General features: G+C 42.1%; 1 protein-coding gene across 6 annotated transcripts in view; it reads left to right on the top strand.

Annotated features, from left to right (window-relative positions):
* Positions 1-419: 419 nt before the first annotated feature.
* The window catches only part of Cdc42 (cell division cycle 42), a 38064-nt gene continuing 20346 nt past the window's right edge, over positions 420-18137 (top strand). For 2 of the 6 annotated variants that reach the window (XM_030253139.1, XM_030253141.1), the window contains exons 1-2: positions 11569-11639; positions 12962-13048. The gene's annotated coding sequence lies outside the window, so the exon portion shown is untranslated. The other 4 variants (NM_009861.3, NM_001243769.1, XM_030253142.1 and 1 more) reach the window with 3 other exon arrangements.

Raw genomic sequence — 18137 nt, 5'->3', positions numbered from 1 at the left:
AACAAAAAACAACAACAAAAAAGAGAGAGACAGCTCAGGCATGGTAGTACATTTCTTGAAATATCAGAACTCTGGAAGCAGAGGCAGTAGTATTGCTGTGTTCTGGGACAGCCTGGTCTACATAGCCATTCTGGGATAGCAAGGGCTACATAATGACACCCTGTCTCAATAAAATAAACAAAAATATAAAAGTAAAACATATTTACAACACTTTTCTTCACGAAGTTGCAAGACTCAAAATAAACTTTAGTTACAACACCGTGCACATCATTGTTCATAGTTTTATTACGGATAAAAAATACCGTTAAAAGGCGCAGAGAGCCAACCAGAGCATGCAAGGAACGCAGCCCGCGCGCGTGCGCGCCAAGGGGCGGAGCCCGAGCCGCCCTCAGCCCCTTCTCTCTCTTTGTCCCTCCCACTTCCGCGGGCACCCAACCATGCGTCCCCTGCGTGCTGACGTCAGGCGCGTGCCCCTGTCCGGCAGCCGAGGAGGCCCCGCGCAGTGCTGCCAACGCCCCGGCGGAGAAGCTGAGGTGAGTGCGGGGCCCGAGAAGCCTCCCTGCGGGAGCGTCTTCTGCGCCGCCCGGTCCCCTTCGCGTGTCCCCCCCCCCCCCGTCCTCTCTCGGTTCTCGAGGATGCTCGCGGGCAGGGGCATCCCGGTGCTTGCGGGCGGTGGGCCGCGAGGGAGGGCTTGCCGGGGTCGCGTGCGCCCGCCGGCCCGGGTTCTGAGGGAAGCGAGGCGGGGTCGCGGCGAGGCTTAGGGCTGGAATGGCGGCGCGGCGCGGCCGGGGATGGCGGCGGCCGAGGGCACAGCCCGGCCGAGCTGTCAGCGGCGGCGGCGGCGGCGGCGGCGGCGAGAGGACCGGGCACACCCATCCCACCCGCTCCCCTCCCCCTCCGGCCGCCCGCGGGCTCCGAGGCCCCGGGGCGCGGGGTGGGAGACGCCCGGTCCGGACCGGGGTCGGAGGCCGGGGGCTGTCTCTCCGTTGTGGGCCTCGACTTCCTGCTTCCCCGGCCCCGCCACGGACGCGTTGCGGCTGGCGGGGGAGGGGAGCGGAACTGCGGCCGCAGGGCCGGGCCGGGCCGGGGCCGAGGTGACGGACCGGGCGGCTCTGCGCCTGCGCCCCTCGGCGGTCTCCAGCCCCGCGCCGTGTCCTCTCCTGCCCCGCGGCTCCCGGGGCTCTCCTGCCGGGGCCGGCCTCTTTGCCATCCGGGACCTGCCTAAGCACCTCCCGAAACCCCGCCTGGCCACTTACTCAGTTCCTCGTTCCTAGCAGGAAATTTTCTTTGTCGGTTATTATTACTATTTTGTAAATTCCTCTTTCCACCCCTTTAACTCTGGGAGAAATTCAGTGTGGAAGATTACGTCATCGCAGCATAAGGGGTGAGAGTTTTAACTCCTACAAGTCAGGGCTATTCAAATTAAGACAGCATCTTGCGGCCTTTGTGGGTCAACCCAGCACATTGGTTCAGAGTAAGGTGGCAATTTTTTTTTGTTGTTGTTGAAATCCTGTTGCCTGTCTTCAGGCTGCCTGAGATGCACCTAAAATACCGAAGGTTCAAAATCTTAGGTTTAAGTTATTTTGGTCAGGGAATATACACTGTCTGCAGCCACTTGTGTAGGTATGATCTTTAAAGGACCCCTTGGCTATATACTCGGGTGAATTGCAGGAGCAATTCTTTGCCACACTAATTGTGACTTACTTGATGTAAAGAACCCAACTTCAGTGCATGGTTTGAAGAATGAGGTGAAAAGAGAATTTCGTCATACCCCTGATTTGTCTTTGTTAGGATTGCAACTTCAAAGTTGCATGCTTTAGTTTTTCCATTAAAAGGGCTTTTGGATTTTTTTTTTTTTTTTATCTTGAGACAGGGTCTCCATATGTAGCCCCGGTTAACCTTAAACATAGAGGGACCTCCTAGTCTCTGCCTCTCAAGAGCTGGGCTTACAGGAATGAGCTACTTGAATTACCAACCTTGATTTTAATTTCTAACCCTAAAAACTTGAGTAATATTTTTAGATCACTAGAATGGTGTGTCCTTTGATTATAGTACACACTAGCATTGAAGAACATTAACACTGCAAAGCAAATGATATCCAGTGCATCCCTGTAAGGGTGGCTCATGTTTGAACAAGACTTTTCCCATTATTGCTCATTTGTATAGAAAATGATGTTTGTAAAATACTGGAGTGGTGGATTCAAATTGGCTTTCTGTAGTTGGTAGTTGTGGAGCTTGAATCTTCCAAAATCTTCCAAAATTTGTTAGCCTTAATGTGACATATAGGAATATAAAATTGGAATACTTACCTACTATTGTGTTTTTTTTAGCCTATATTTAAAAGGTTTATATGTGCACCATTTTTTTTTTTTTAATTAACTAGTTTGGGCTGGTGAGATGGTATAGTGGATAACAACACTTGTCCAACAGGCCTGACTACCTTAGTTGGGTCCCCCAGAACCCAAAGTGGAAGGAGTGAATCCTCTCCAAAGTTGTTCTCCATTGGGCCTTAGTGGTCCTAGCCTTTAATCCCAGCCCTGGGGAGGCAGAGGCAAACTCTTGAGTTTGAGGCTAGACTCATCTACACAGCCTGTCTTGAAGAATCAAAAACAAAAGCTGTCTTCTGATCTTCACACTCTTGCCAGTGTGTATGTGTACAAATAAATGCACACAATAATAATAAAAATTAAAAACACAATTAGTTTGATTTTGACATAAGAGATTGGCAACTGAGTATTTACAAGGAGTTTGTTTTTAAACAATTTGTTCAAGACCCTAAAGTGCCTTATATTCTGTTAAACTCTTATTTAAATTCAAGATGTTTTCATATTGAGACAATACCTGTGCTTAGTAAACACATTCCCTGCTCCGGTGATCCTTGTAAACCCATCAAGACTAAAGTTTACAAAGTTTACAAATCTTTGCAAAAAGATTTGTTTTCTTAGGAATATTTTTGTAGATTATTTTATTTCAGATTTTCATACATGTGAAACATTTTATATTTTGACCACCCTATCTCCCTCCTCTGTCCCTCAGCTCTCCCCTCAGTGAGTCCATCTCCCAACTCTTGTTCTTTTTTGTGACCCACTGAGTCTAATGCTGCCCCACATTTCTAGTTACTTTTATGATACGTATACTGCAGATTTTTTTTTTCTTTTTTTTTGGTCTAATGTACTTTTTGGAGGAGAATTGATGGGGCTTGAATGCACAGTCAAACTTTGATCTTTGATTCATAGGGCTATAATTTAAGTGGTTCTTCCATTTTAGTTTTAGTTTTTTGTTTTTTGTTTTTTTTTTTAAAGAGGATAAGGGGCATTTAATTACAAGATCTCTTATGAAAGGGAACAATTCATATTGAGTGTATTTTTCTCCCATAAACAGCTCTCTATATTCCTCAATGTAAAAGGGCTATTCTTTATTTCTCTGATACTGCCTTTTCAGTCTTTGCAGAATGTTTGCTGCCAGTTTCCCCTGATCAAACATAAGTAAGTTGTGGGAAGTCAGGGCTTTGACTTGGTATGGTTATTCTGTATCCCTGGCACCTAGGTAGGATACTGCCATACATATGGTGGGCTTTAATAAATATTTGTTGAATGAGTATATTTGGTAATAATGTCTGAGGGTTATTCATTTACTGTACATCCCGTAGGCCTTCCTGTTTGTTTCCTCAGATTTGTTTACTTATATGCCTAGTCAGCTGTATCCAAATCTGGGCTCACTGAAACTTGCTAAGCTTTTCTTGCTTGACCTTATCCATCTGTTTAGTACAGTGTTTTCTACAGCTGCACTATCTGGAAAATTTGCCATCAACTAGAAAGTCATCTGGACATTATTCTTTTATTCTTCTAAAACAAATCCAGACTTAACCTGTTTCCTCATTTTCCTGTATTTATGTGTTTGCAAATAGTAGCTTATTTCTGTCCCCTTCTTCACCCCCTGCTGTGTCAAGTTTCCTGGTCATGTGATGTTTTGCCCCTTGTGAGTTTCTACTTTTAGTTGCTCATCTCTTCTATCCAAAGTATTTTTACTGAAGCGTTTTTTGTTAGTGCTATTCCACTTTGTCTGCCACTGCTGGTGTTAGTTTAGAGTGTTAAGAGTTCCTCTTCACTAGTTACCCTGGGACGTGGGTCTCATACTGTTTATTCCAAATGAAGAGACTAAATGTTTTGTCACCTACATGGTGTCCTTCCTTGCAGTTTTGAGAATTAAGAAGCTTGTCAAGGCAGCACATCCCTATAATCTTAACACTTGGAAAGTACAGAAGAATCTGGAAGAAGTTTAAGGCCAACCTTGGTGACATGCAGTTCTAGGCTAGTCTGAATTACATGAGACCATGTCTCAAAAAAAAAAAATCAGTTTTCAATTTTTAAAATTAGAGTCTCCTAAGTTACCAAGGTTAGCCTTGAACTTTCCTTACTTTTATCTCACTTTCTATCAGTAGCTAGGGTTACAGACCTGAGCTACCAGGCCCAGCTTAGAATTGGTATGTGTCTAGGTTTATTTTGTGTGAATGAGTATTTTGTTTGTATGTGCGTATGTATGTGTACTGTGTGTGTGCCTGGTGCCCACAAAGGTCAGAAAATGTGGTGGGCTTTCCTGGCACTAGAATCACTGCTGGCTGTTCGTGCCAGGAGCTAACCTGGGCCTTCTGCAAGAGTAACAAGTGATCTTAACAGAGGAACCATTTGTCCAGCATGATCCTTTTCTTCTACAACTTAATACCTAGAATTAGTCGTTAATGTTGCAGTGTGGGTACACTGAACTTAATGACTTGACTGTTGCTCACTATTTTTCTTTAACACTTTCTACTTCTTACACATCATTTTCTTGAGGCTCTTCGTTTCCATTTGTTGCTTAAATTCTGCTGATGTGTGTTCTTGAGCTGCTGCTGCTTAGAGTGGTTAGAAGCATAGATTCTGGAGCCAGACTGCCTGAGTTGAAATCCTTGATCTGTCATTTATTAGCATGTGCAATTTTAGGTCATGCCTTGTGACTTCAGTTTATCCTTTGAAAAATGAGGCTAGCAAGCCTGACAGGTAACTCACAACTATAATCCCAGCACTGAGAAGGAGGAGGAGGCAGGAAAATGAGTTTAAGGTCATTATAAGTCTTGGCCATAGGAGTTAGATGGCAGTCTGAGCTACGTGAGACCTGTCTCAAATAAAAATAGAACAAAAAATGAGGCTAGTAACAACACCTGCCTCACAGTGTGGAAGATTGTATCAGTGAATGTATATGACATGTTTTCAAGACTACTTACCTGCAGGCAGAGCTGTGTAGGTGCTGCTCTCACTGTTACTCTCTCCTAGGCCCTACCCCTTGACCTTTAGAAGCTGTCTTTAGTTCACAGGTGAATGGTTTTTTATGGCCTTCCCTCCTACAGACTAATCTCGTAAATCCTAAAAAAAATTCCAAGTGGAGATTCTTATCTTCTTTACATTTTTTTGTTTCCCTCTGTCATAAATTCTTGCAGGGTCTGCAGATGTGGCCCAGAATAGTTATTAATGTGGCCCAACACAAAATTGTAAACATGACTTAAAATTGGAGTTTGTGGGGTGTGTGTGTGTATGTATGCATGTATGTGATTTAAAATTAAATTGTGTGTGTATTGGTGTCACAGTTTATGTGGTGTTAAGAGGACAACTTTGTTAGTTCTTTCCTATGCCATCAGTATGGGTTCTGGCAATTGAACTCAAGATGATTAGGCTTGCGGAGTAGAAACTGTTATCTTCTGAGCTATACACTTAGAACTTTTCTAATTTTTTTTTTTTTTTTTTTGAGACAGGGTCTCCTGAATCCCAAGCAGGCCTTGAATCATTGTGAAGTTACATATGATTTTGAATTTCTGTTTTTTTCTGCTTCTACCTCCCAAATACTAGGATTAGAGGCATGTACTGCTATGCTAGGTTTATGTGCGTATTGGAGATAGGGCTTCATGAATGTTGGGCAAGCACTCTGTCAACCAAGCTGCATTTCTAGCACATAGCCTATTTAAAAAAAAAAAAAAATTAGGGGTTGGAGAGATGGCTCAGCAGTTAAATACGCTGGCTGCTCTTCCAGATATTCTGTTTAATTCCCAACACCCACATGATGGCCCACAACCATTTATAATGGGTTCTGATGCCCTCTTCTGTCACGAAGGCATATGTACAAATAGAGCACTCATACACATAAATGAATGAATGAATAAAAATTAAGTAAATAAGTAAAAAAAAAATCTGTTGGTCATGGTGATGCAAGCCTTGATCCCAGCACTTGAGAAGCAAAGGCAAATCTCTTGAGTTTGAGGCCAGCCTGGTCTCCATACTTATAGGACACCAGAGCTACATAGTGAAACCTGATCTCAAAACAACAACAGACCACATTTATTTACTGTGTACATACTTGTGTGCTTACGTGGAGGTCAGAAAACAAGTTAGGGAAAACAAGTTAGCTCTTTTCTTGCCCAAATGGGTCTGGTTATTGAACTAGGCTGGTCTAGCTTTTGAGGCAATCACCTTTGCCTTCTGAGCCATCTCCCTGGCCTATACTGCTATTTTTAAAGGCACCTGAGTGTCCTCAGAGTTTGGTTTGTAAGGATCCTTGAGCCAATCTCCCCAGATTTCAAGGATGATTGATAGCAGAGTGGCTGTACACTTGTTTAACTTTAAAGCTGTAGACTAGGATTAGGAAGAGAGTTCTCTTATTTGAACAATATCAGTTAATAATTGCCCAACAAAACTGCTCGTTGTTTAAGATACTTTTTCTAAGAATTATGATCTTTTAATCAGGACTTAGGCAGATAATCTTTTTTTTTTTTTTTTTTTTTAATTTTTCGAGACAGGGTTTCTCTGTGTTCTCCTGGCTGTCCTGGAACTCACTGTGAAACCAGGCTGGCCTCAAACTCAGAAATTGGCCTGTCTCTGCCTCCCAAGTGCTGGGATTAAAGGTGTGCGCCACCACGCCCAGCTAGGCAGATAATCTTTAACAGTGTACAAAAACTTTCAGATTCCCTTATGGACAGTCAAAGCCTCTATAAAATACAATGAAGTTGTCACCTGATGCTCTGAACAGGCATGCTTACAATGAGGGTTGGCATTTCATTTTAACATTGTTAAAGTTTCACAAGTTGACCTTGACTTTGAGGAAATGAAATGAAAATGGCAGAATTATCAGTTTGAAGTGCCACAGAAGGAAATACTATGGGACTAGAGAGAGCTGACTTAATGGTTTAAGCACTGGCTGATTTTTTTCTCCCCCTTCAGTATCAGAATTTGGTTACCAGCACTTGCATGGCTCAAAACTTCCTGTAGCTTCAGCTCCTAGAGCACCTACACATACATGTGTATTCATCTCACACACACACCCATCTTTTGAAGATCATGATTACAGTGTCACTGCAAAGCTTAGATTGTCTGACACTGTCAGGACTGATTTTAGGAAGTTGGAGAGATAGCTCAGTGGTTAAGAGCCCTGGCTGTTCTAGAGGATTCAGGTTAGATTCCTAGCCTCCACATGCCAGCTCACAACCATCTGTAACTATAGTTCCAGGGGCTCCAGTGCCCTCTTTTGCAAATCCTCTGTGGTTGCTGCATACACATAGTATAGGCAAAACAGTGACATACACACAAAATAAAAATAAATATAAAAACAATTTTAGGGGGTCAGGTTCTAACCTTTGTCTGGTTTAAAAGGGATTTAGGGATTGGGAAGATAGCTCATTGTGTAAATCAAGTGTGAGGAATGTCAGTGGTCATTGTGTCCCATCTGTAATACAGCTTGAGAGAGAAGTAAGAGATGTGATCTCCAAAGCAAGCTGGTTAGCAAGACTAGCACATTAGTGAGCTTTGAGTTTGACTGAGATTTTGCCTTAGTAGAAGGGGAGGGATAAAGGAGGATTTTCAGGTATCAACTCAAGTGTCTGCATACACACGGAACAAGCACATCTATATATGTACATATGGAAACTAAGAAAACTAAGAAAAGAATAGGGAGCTGGAGAGATGGCTCAGCGGTTAAGAGCATAGCCTGCTTTTCCAAAGGTCCTGAGTTCAATTCCCAGCAACCACATGGTGGCTCACAACCATCCGTAATGAGATCTGATGCCCTCTTCTGGTGCATCTGAAGACAGCTACAGTGTACTTACATATAATATATATATTTATTTATTTTTTGGTTTTTCGAGACAGGGTTTCTCTGTGTAGCCCTGACTTTCCTGGAACTCACTCTGTAGACCAGGCTGGCCTTGAACTCAGAAATCCGCCTGCCTCTGCCTTCTAAGTGCTGGGATTAAAGGTGTGTGCCACCACTGCCTGGCATAATAAATCTTTTAAAAAAATATGTGTTGATGGTAGAGAGGGAGGAAGACAGAAATGAATTTGGATTTTCCACATCAGTGCATTTGTGCTGAGGTTAGAATTGTGCCAACATCAGGGAATCCCTCCTCCTGAGTACCAGCAGGGAACAGTGCTTGCCTCCCACATCAGTAAGGTTTAGGAAACATTCTGTTAGTGAGACATTCTTCCATCCAAAACAATGAAGTGTTCTGTGTGCTGTCAACATATTTTAACAATTCCATCTCCAGCACCTTCAGCTTTCTGTGCTTGTTCTGTTTGGCTTCTCCATGTTCTGTAGTGTTTTTGCTATTCTACCACAAAAAGGTACCCTCTCAGCTCTTCTGTATGTATCTTCTAGCTTTTGTTCTTTACCTTTTATACCTTAGCTTTATCACCTTCAACATTCCCATCAGCCTTTGGATAACACTATGATGTAGGTGACAAGCACAGGATATATACTTTGATTTATCTGAGGGTGGCTTTTGCTGCTGCATCCAATTTCTTTTTGATTATGTAGATAGCAATAGATCAGGAAGCTAGAGGAATATATTATAAAGAGTTTTGAGTCCAAAGAACAGGCTTTGACTTGATGCACTCTAAACCACTCTCACTGTCTTAATTTAGGGACTTTAGTACTCTTTGAGTGACAGTCACAGTTCCAAGTGTTGGTAGTAGAGCAGTGACTGAAAAAAGACCTAGACAAATCTGTCATAAAGTGTACATGGGAGTGTGTTGGTTGGAGGTAAGAGTTTGGAGAAAAAGAGGTGGGTAAGACTTGGTAGCAAGTCTCTACCCACTGAGCCATCTCCTAGGCTCCCTCTCTCCCTTCCTCCTTTCCTCCCTCCCTTTTTAAAGTTGAGACACGGGGTCTCATGTGGCCCAGGTTGATCTCAAGTTCACTGTGTAGCCAGGGATGAATTTGAACTTGTAAGTTTTCTCTCCCTACCTTCTGAGCTCAGAGTTTCAGGTTTTGCAACCATGCTGGTTTTTCTGTAGTGCTCGAGATTGAACCCTAGCTTTGTGTTCGGCAAGCAGACTACCATCCGAGCCATGTTTTCAACCCTTCGTTTTCTTTGAATTGGCAGCCTTTACCTGATATTTCATCTAACTAGAGATTTAGTCTTTCTAGACTATTTTGTCTTCTGTATTTGCTACTGTTTTAAACAGCTTTGGCATTTGCTTATAATACAAATTTTTATCAATCTGAGAATGTAGTGATTTAACAATTTTGTTTAAAGCCTGTAAAGGTGATATATGTTGACCATTCTAGCATTGTATATAGTGTAGCGTGTATAATCAATAAGTTACTGAAGGTCTTTGAAGACAGTAGACTGCCTAACTCAGTCTAACTGCAGTTCCAGGAGATTGAACACCTTTTTCTGGCCTCTATAAGCACTAGGCACACATGGTGTAGACATACATGCAGGCAAAATACTCATACTAATTAAAAATTTTAAAATAATTAACTTTACAAAAAGACAAATCCAGACAAAGCCAAAGTGAAAGCCATACTTAAGGCATGTAACTATCTTGCTGACTTGCATAGTTAATAGAACAAGCCTATTAAAATAGAGGTTTAGTTCCTAACTTATGTCCTGGTAGATCAGATTTCTTAGTCGCTTAGTCCCTCCCTCCCTCCCTCCCTCCCTCCCTCCCTCCCTCCCTCCCTCCCTCCCTCCCTTCTTTCCTTCCTTCCCTACCATCCATCCATCCATCTATCCATCTATTTTTGAGACTTTGAAAATTTGTTATTTTGCTTTATTTATATACATGGTTTCTCAGTGTAGTGCTTGCTATTTTGTAATGTAACCGTACTTTTGGCTACTTTATTGGGTTCTTTTTCTACTACCATCCTACTCCACCCTTATCCCAACCCCCCAACACTAGGTAGGAGAGAAAGAAGGTTAGAGGGGAAAGGGACTTAAACTGCTCATTCAGGGCGTTGAGTTCCTTGGGGCAGTTTTGATCTTTGTAGTTAGGCTGTCTCCAGCCAGCAGTCAGCAAGCAGCTGCAGCAGCATTTTATACATCTCAAGAGTCTCCAGAATTCCAAATGTAAAACATCTTCAGCTGGCGTAATTATACTCCTGCCAGAGCAGGAGGCAAATCACAGTTTGCTGCTGTTGACAACCTGAAGCGGCTCCATATTCCACACCTGGGATGAAAACAAAAACATCATCACATAACATTCAGTGTTTTTAAAGAAATCAAAATTCTCACCTCATTGGAACTCACTCTGTAGACCAAGCTGACCCTGAACTCACAGAGATCAACTTGCCTCTACCTTTTAACTGCATAGTCCTGCTTGGCCTGGAACTTGCTGTGTAGTCCAGGCTGACCTTAAACTCATCAGAGACCTCCCTACTTCAAGATCTCTTGATCTTACACTACTCCTCTGTGTGTGTGTGTGTATGTGTAACATAAGGGGTCATGTAACATGGCTTTGAATTCCTAATCCTTTCTCTACCTCTTGAATGCTGAGATTATAGGTGTGTGCTACTGTGTTGGGTTTATACTTCTTAGGATTGAGTTCAGAGCTCTGTTCATGCTAGATACTCTACCATGGAATTGTAGTTATAGATGATTTTTAGCTACCATATGGATGTGGGGAATCAAACCTGGGTTCTCTGGAAGAGCAGCCAGTGCTCTTAACCAGGCACCTGTTTTGCTTTTTTTGAGACAGGATCTTATTTAATAGACAGTCCAGGCTATCCTATTACTTTGTAGTCCAGGTTGTCCTATTCACTATGTTGCTCACATTGGTCTTGAGCCAATAGCAGGCCTAGAGCCTCAACCTCACAGTGCTGGTGGATAATAGGTCAATGCCACTGCGGCTGCTTTGCCTGAATTATTATCAGACCCAGCAAGCCTGACACTTGAGTTCAGACCCTCTTGGAAATGATTGTGGAAGTAGAGAACTGAGTGATATTTGCACCATGGCACATGCACACATTGTATACACATGTATAAATTTAAAAAGTTTGTGTTACTTGTCTTTGAACAAATGCTTCCCCCAATATTACTACTTTAAATAACATTTTTTGGTCTGTTTTTTTGAGACAGGGTTTCTCTGCCCTGGCTATCCTGGAACTCTCTCTATAGACCAGGCTGACCTTGAACTCAGATCTGCTTGCCTCTGCCTCTGCCTCCCAAGTGCTGGGATTAAAGGTGTGTGTCACCTTGCCCAGCTGATAACAATGTTTGAAGGTACTAAACCTTTTTATTTTTTTTCTTGCTCCATATTATATTAGCTGCTGTGAGAGGGAGATAAAGAGGAGCCTGCTTTCAAAGAGCATAACCTAGAATGGATGAAAGTGGGGATATGGTAAGGTAGCTTGATATGTGATTTATTCAGTGGGTGGTGAATGCCTACTATGTGGCTGGTGTTCTGGACATAGAGCAGAGTCCTTCTCCTTTAGAATACAATGGGAAGTATGCAATTTTAGTATTTTTGTTGAATGGGGAGTGAATATTCACCCACTATAGCACAAATAATCAGTTCACTCCTTTTATCACATGGGCTCCAGGGATGGAACTCAAGTTGTCAGGTTTTGCAGCAAGCATGTTTACCGAACTGTTTTGCTGGATCTGTCTCTTTTACTGCAGCAATATAAATAAACAAGATAATTTAAAATCACAACCATAATATAGGGAAAATAAACTGGGTGATATAGAGTGTGAGGAGAAGGTATATTCCTTACTTTTCTATTGCTGTGATATGACTAACACCACTTACAGGAGAAGAGTTATTTGGGTTTCTGGTTCCAGAAGGTTTGAGAGTCCTTTGGGAAGCATGGCAGCAGCAGGCAGCATGGTATCTGGAACAGTAAACTAGAGTTCTTAAACCACAAGCAGGAAGTAGAGAATGAGGAACTAGGAAATATCTAACTCCCCCCACCCCCACTTCCTCCTACAAGGCTATACCTCCTAAACCTACCCAAATAGTGCCACCAACTGGGGACCAAGTCTTCAAAATACATTAAAATACAAGCCTATGAAATACATTCGCATTCAAACCACCACTGAAGAAACTGACTTTGGATTGGATAGTTAGAGAAAAATTTTCCTGATGACTAATTTGGACTGAGGTGTGAGGAAGGATCATATACAAGAACAGTGAGAAGGAGGCTAGAGAGTTGACTCAGTGGTGAAGAATACTTGTTGCTCTAGCAGAGAATCAGGGGTCAATTCCCAGTACTCATGTGGTGACTCACAACTACCTATAATTCCAGTCCCAGGGAATCATCATGTATATGCATAAAATAATCTAAGAAAATACTTTTTAAAAAGGACCGTGGGAAAAGGAGTATTGTTAAAGACATGAAGGCAGGCAGCTTGGCATGTTTGAGTACACGGGAGACCTAAAGCATAGAGAACAAAGGAAAAAGGATGAAAAATGTAGAGCCATGAAGGGCCTTGCTGTGGAAGCTGTCTTTGGGTTGTGATAGAGAAATACTGAGGACTAGCTAATAACAGAAGCTAAGTTCTCTTTGTCTGGAAGGTGGTATGTTCAAAGATGACGGTGCTGGCAGGTTGTGGTTTTTGTGGGACTGGCTTTCAAGTAAACAGATGGTGCTTTTTTGTTTTTTGTTTTTTGTTTTTTTTTTAATCTTATTCACCAGTTAATACTTAATCTTCTTCCCAAAGGCTCCCTTCTGATGCCATTGCCATAGAGGACTTAGAGTTTTGTCATGAGATTTGTAACCTTGCTGCTTTCTGTCCACCTCAACTGAGGTAAATGCAGGTGTTACCTGGTTTCTGTGTGTGTGTGTGTCTGTGTGTACGCACACACACTACCTCTGTCTGTCTATCTATCTAATGTACATTTGGTGTTCTCTTTGTATGAAGGTGTTGGATCCCCTGGAACTGGAAGAACAGTCAGTTTAACTGCTGAGCCATCTCTGCAGCTCTAATTCACATTTTAAAAATATTTAAAATTTTTTTATTTTATGGGAGTACACTGTTCTCTTTAGACACATCAGAAAAGGACATCAGATCCCATTACAGATGGTTGTGAGCCACCATGTGGTTGCTGGGAGCTGAACTCAGGACCTCTGGAAGAGCAGACAGTGCTCTTCACTGCTGAGCCATCTTTCTAGCCCCCAATCTATTTCTTTCTTTCTTTCTTTCTTTCTTTCTTTCTTTCTTTCTTTCTTTCTTTCTTTCTTTCTTTCTTTCTTTCTTTCTTTCTTTCTTTCTTTCTTTCTTCCTTCCTTCCTTCCTTCCTTCCTTCCTTCCTTCCTTCCTTCCTTCCTTCCTTCCTTCCTTCCTTTCTTTCTTTCTTTCTTTCCTTTCTTTCTTTTCTTTCTGGTGGGAAGATCTCCCTTTGATCTGGGCCACACCTTCTAGTTGCAGTTTATGTAAAGGACATTGCCTACTTGTTCTCCCTGGCAAGTCCATTCCTTTACAGGCATTAGTGCCTACCTCAGGATTCTGGTGTATACTGAAGATCTTCCGAATTGTCTAGCCTTTAGAGGTGTGGACTGAACAGTTACTGGATCTCGGGGCCTTCACTTGGTAGACAGCCATTGTTGGACTACCTAGACCACAGCTTGGTAGCCATTCTAATAAATTCCCTTTCTAGTTACTCTCTCTGTCTGGATAGATGGATGGATGAATAGATAGATAAATACTCCTTAAAGAATTCTAACTAAACAGATTTTGGTACCAGAAGTGGTTCTAGAGCAATGAAAGTGTAAGGATGAACATTTTAAGTATTTGCCAACACCTATGGTTGGTAAAACCTCTCCTAAAATCTTGGAGAGTACTGAAAGCCCATGATAAGAACTTTTTTTTTTTTGTAAACTTACGGAGGCAAATGCATACATTATCCCAATTCACCAGTTTTAAGATACAAAGTATTTGGTGACTCAGTATATAAAACTTTTTACAGTTTGTGGAAAAATAAGGAAAATGATGCTGCTGGTTGGTTGTTTTTAGCATCTCTGGACAAATTGGCAGAGAAAAAAAATTTGCTCTGTGATAAAATTAGCCAACTTCTAGCATCTCAGAATATAGTGAAGGATAACAGTAAACTCAGTAATAGGCTCTAAATGCACATAAACAATTTACAGGTTTCTAAATGTGTCCTGGAAGAGAATCTTCTCTCCTGTAGCCATAGAGCTATAATTTCTCAAGTTGTAGAAAATGAAATCAAAGTTCTCATTATTAGACTGGCTGAGTTACAGTGAAAATTCAAGTCCCACACAGTTAAAGTAAGGGCATTAGTTGATAGAGTGCGATTCTGAAATTTAGGGTGGAGGAATGTGGGAGGACCATATTGAGGCTGAGAAATTTGAATTCTCAGATTTCTCTTGGGTTTATCTCACCTAAGGAAGTAATCCCCATCCTCAGCTGAAGATGTACTCCTACAACACTCCCTAATACTGTCATTGTCTGCTAAGCCAGCCGTGGCCTTCCCTGAAGGAGATGCTGGTCAAGACAACACTGATGTCTTTCAGGGCCCTTCCATAGATGCTTCTAGACCTGTAACCAGACTTTGGGCTGGAAAAGCCATTAAGTGTTCAAAGCTTGGTGAGTTGCTCTGTAGGCTCTTGGAAGATATAAATGTTGAGAGCAATGAAGACAGTAGAGGTCTGGCCTGTGAAGTTTCAGAAGGAAGATTGAGAGTCCCTTAATTTTGAGAGTCAGGGTCATAATGCTACTTTGAGTTAAGAATTTGTGGTTTTGGTTAGCCGGGGATGAAGAATCAGCTGTGATTAACAAGATAGTAGAACTACTAAAGAAAAACCTTGGCTTTGCTGGGACAGTTAGTTGATGCTGGTCAGCTGGGGAATGGTGTGCCATATCTAGGGCTCAGTCATGGCTGATCTGACACTCAGCAGCAGCTGTAGCCAGATGAGATTGGGTGAGTGGAAGTCCATGTTGTCAAGGTCATGTGTAACCTCCATCTCTGTCACCCTGTCACTTTGTTCATAGGCCCATTGGACAATGGCAGGGATGGCTGGAGAAAGAGGTTGACTGTCCAGAGAATGGGGTCATTCTGTCTACTTGATTATTTAACTAACCTCTCTGCTAAAGTCACTTTTTTTAAAAAAGATTTGTTTATTTATTATATATAAGTACACTGTAGCTGTGTCCAGACACACTAGAAGAGGGTGTCAGATCCCATTACAGATGGTTGTGAGCCACCATGTGGTTGCTGGAATTTGAACTCTGGACCTCTGGAAGAACAGTCAGTGCTCTCAACCGCTGAGCCATTTCTCCAGCCCTAAAGTCACTTTTTGATGAGCATTTACAGGGGACACAAACATGTTCACATCCTTTGTTCATTTTGAGAGTCTCTACATCTTCCTCAGATATTTTTCTCACTAAATTTCCAATCATGTTCTTTCTAGTCTCCGACCATCCAGCCAATGAATAATCAATACACCTGACCATTTTCCTTTCAAACAAAATGTATGACCATGGGTACTGATGGAGAATATGCCCAATGTGAAGATTTCCCTTCACTGGTGTTTTTCAGGGTTATCCTAGAAAGGCTTGCAGCTGTCCACTTCTGGGTGTTACCTGTATAAGGTGGCGAACTGTCAGTAAACTAGGCCCTAGTCTTCTCTTACTAAGACAGTAGCATTATTGCTTCCCCTCTTCTTTTAACCTACTGGGGATGGAACCATAGGCTATGTAAGTTCGGTCAATGTATTCTGAGTTCCAGTTTATCTTTCTAAATTACTACCTAGAAAGACATTAGTTATCAGTGATGTCAGGAAGGAAGAATGTATGGAGGTGATGAATATGTATTATCTTTACTCAGTAGGCTTTTTGTTTCTAGGGGGCATAAACTTTGTTCCACAGATAGCTTTGTATGGTACAAAGTTTTGCACTTATCAGATTGTTGGGTGTTGGGATTCAAACCAAGGCTTTGTATATGTTAAGGTTAAGCACATTGTCTGCTACTGAGCTGTATACTTCAATCGCCTTTCCTTATTTATTTGAGCCCTTTCCCTTCAATCCCATGTAGCCTAGGCTGGCCTTAGATATGCAGCTAGGATGGCCTTGAAAGTCTGATACACTTGCTTTTGTATTTTGAGTGCCAGGATTATAGGCATTTGCTGCCATGCCCAACTTTTTGTTTTGGCTGTTTAAAGAGGTCTAATTCCTGTTTACTGATGGCTCTAAAAACTATAAAGTTTAAAACAACTCTTTATAAATGCAGGTATGTTCACATACATGTAGGTTCTCATATAGCCCATGTGGGCTTGAAACTAATGATGCTTTTGCTGAGGTGACAGGCATGTACTACCATTTGTTTAAAGTTTAAGAGTTGGAAAAGAATGTCAGGATACACATATACTAGCTTTCTGGCTTTGAGACAAATTTGAATTCAAGTCATCGAGTTTTCTCCTTTCCTCTTTCTCTCCTTGTAGCCCCAGGGCTATACATAATAGACTGTCTTGAAATTTGTTGTAATGTTCCTGCCTCTCGGGTGTTGGGATTGCAAGTATGAGCTACCACACCCAGTCCAGAATTTTCTTAACTATAAAATGATGGGCTGAAATCACTTCATTAAAATACCTTTCATATCTAACTTAATCATTCTTTATCTTAGTTCTTTTGAGTAATAGTGGGAGAATTAATACAGTAAGTTATATTTATTCCATGGTTCAAAAACATTTACAATGTATTGCTTGTTTGGGGAAGAAGGTATTTATGGTGGAGGTAAAGAAGAGTTTTATGTGAACTAGGGATATACTTCAGTTGCTTAGAATGTACAAAGCTCTGGTGCATATCTCTAGCTCTGAGGCCAGCCTAGGATACACGAGACTCTCAGACTTTTTTTTTTTTGGTAGTAATTCCTAAGCAATAGTGTGCTCTTAGTAGAATATTTGTATCAGTTCATGTGTTCTGATGTAGAACCAAATAGGACAATGTGCTAGAACACTTCCATGTAAACGTGGACTGCTTCTGTAATGTGAGCACATGTGTGAGGCAGAGATAGATGTCAGGTGTCTTCCTCACTTTGCAACTTATTTTGTTTCTGTGACAGGGTCTTTCACTGACCTGGCACTTGCTGATTCATCTAAACTAACTGTCCAGCATGCTCCAGGGATAATTCTGTCTCCAGTGCCAGGACCAGTGTGTATAGATGTGTCTGCTTTTGATACTGGGGATGGACTTTAGGACTGCATGTTTGTTAGCACTTACCAACTGAGCCATCTTCCCATCACTACATGAGGTTTAGGAGATAGTTCATTTGCTAAAGTGTTGCAAGGAAGCCTATGAGTTTGATCCCCAGAACCCATGTTATAAAAAGCTGGTCAAGGTGCTAGGTGTGCCTTTAATCCCAGCACTTGGGAGACAGAGACAGGGGATCTTTGTGAGTTAAAGCTACCCTGTTTTACATAGTGAGTTCCAGGACAGCCAGGGCTACATAGAGAAGACCACTTCCCACTCCCCTACCTTCCCCAAAAGAGAAAATATCTGGACATGGTAGTGGTGTGCACCTATAATCCCATCACTAAGCAGCCAGAGACAGGCAGACCCCTGGGCTCATTGGCTAGTCACCCTAGCCCTTTTGGTGAGCCCCAGGCCAATCAGCGAGAGACCTGGTCGGTCCGTCTGTGTTTGTCTCTGTCTCTGTCTGTCTCTCTTCTTTGTTTTTTTTTTTTTTAAGACAGGGTTTCTCTGTGTAGCCCTGGCTGTCCTGGAACTCACTCTGTAGACCAGGCTGGCCTGGAACTTAGAAATCCGCCTGCCTCTGCCTCCCAAGTGCTGGGATTAAAGGTGTGCGCCACCACTGCCCGGCTTCTTTTTTTTTTTTTTAAGATTTATTTATTTATTATGTCTAAGTTCACTGTAGCTG

Source organism: Mus musculus, chromosome 4, assembly GCF_000001635.26.
Source record: "Mus musculus strain C57BL/6J chromosome 4, GRCm38.p6 C57BL/6J".
Lineage (NCBI taxonomy): Eukaryota > Metazoa > Chordata > Mammalia > Rodentia > Muridae > Mus > Mus musculus.
Note: the sequence above shows the minus strand (reverse complement) of the source record. Positions and strands in the feature narration are given on the sequence as shown.